Raw genomic sequence first — 1,445 nt, 5'->3', positions numbered from 1 at the left:
GTTGGACAGGGACACGAGGGGGGGTACGGCGGACCTCAGAGACGATGTTTTGGCGAGGTTGACGTGAGTATATGCTGTGGTAACGAGGTGACGGGGGAAAAAGCGTGAAAAAATTCTAAGTCCAAAATGGGCTTGATGTAGGTATATAATAAATAGAAAAAGAGAGAGGTTTGGTGAATCTGAGAGAGAGAATTTAAAGGTCGGAAATTGAAATATGAAATATTGGTGCGGGTAAGGCGAGGTGACCGCCCGCTTTGGACGGCCGCCAAAAAGCGACTGACGTCAAAAATTTAAAAAGTGGGCGTGGATTTTGAAGTATGGGTTTAGGATGGAGGGGGCTTAATGGAGTTGTTTACTCGTAGGGAGTTGGCTGGTGGGTCATTTGCAGAAGAATGATGGTGATTAAACTTTGGTCCTGCGCGTTGATTGGAGATGCTCCTGTTAATCGATATTTGATGTTGCTGCGATGGCAGCAGGCGGCGGGTTCAAAGTTCAATGTTAGTGATTTGTGACGGCGATTCACTTAGAACAACCGCGAAAAATCACTGAGGTTTCACACTATTCACATATGAGTAACGTTATTATGTTAGGCAGACGGTTGCTCATTCACTGTACGAGTTTGAAGTGATTTGAGCGTCTGGTTCAAACTCTGAAAGCAGATTGCTGTCACTAAACACAAAAGTCACAAATTCCCGGGAAAATCCCGGGAGAAAGCACTCGAAAAAGTGTCTGATCGAAGTCCAGGGGCAGGCGCGGGTAAAAATGTAAAAACGGGATCGAAAACAGTGGAAAGCTGGGTCAGAAATTAGAAAATTGCGAAAGAACGGTGAAACGGCGTAAAGACAGTTGCGGAGCGTAGCAAAAACACGTCTACTCCTACTATTGTTTGTCCATCAAGACATCTGCGACAGGCAACCACCGACTCGCGGAGATATTCGCAGCCCAAGTGGAGCGGTAAAGTTAAGAAGGTTTTGAAATACCATTCCTGTGGAGTGCTAAACCGGCTACCCTCTTTAAATCTCTTTGACAGCCTTACTTTTAAATATCCACTGTGAAATGACTCAAGATCGGAAAAGTACTAGAGGAAAACGGCATACATCCTGAATTCCTCAAATACAGCTAGAACGTAATCCTGCACCATTTGTTTAATCTGATATGGGACAAACGTGTGGGAAGAAGAGCGCTGTCTGATGGACTGGGTGAATGGTGAAATTATCATACAAAAATGTGACCCTCTTAGCTGCGACAATTACCGAGGATTATAGGTAAGAGTGTATATAGCGAAGCTACGGAATGCTGGTATGACCTGGAATGATGCAAGATAATTTGGCTAGTGGTTAGTGTTAAAGATTAGATTGAATGAAAATAATAATAAATGTGTTGTGATTGATGGTAGAATAATATTTAAAAATCTACAAAAAACCATTCATTTATTTTCAAAAAAT

The sequence above is a fragment of the Rhyacophila brunnea genome, unplaced genomic scaffold, assembly GCF_057557595.1.
Source record: "Rhyacophila brunnea isolate RB1 unplaced genomic scaffold, BYU_Rbru_1.0 scaffold_14, whole genome shotgun sequence".
NCBI classification, from domain to species: Eukaryota; Metazoa; Arthropoda; class Insecta; order Trichoptera; family Rhyacophilidae; genus Rhyacophila; species Rhyacophila brunnea.
This window is presented reverse-complemented; position numbering follows the sequence as displayed.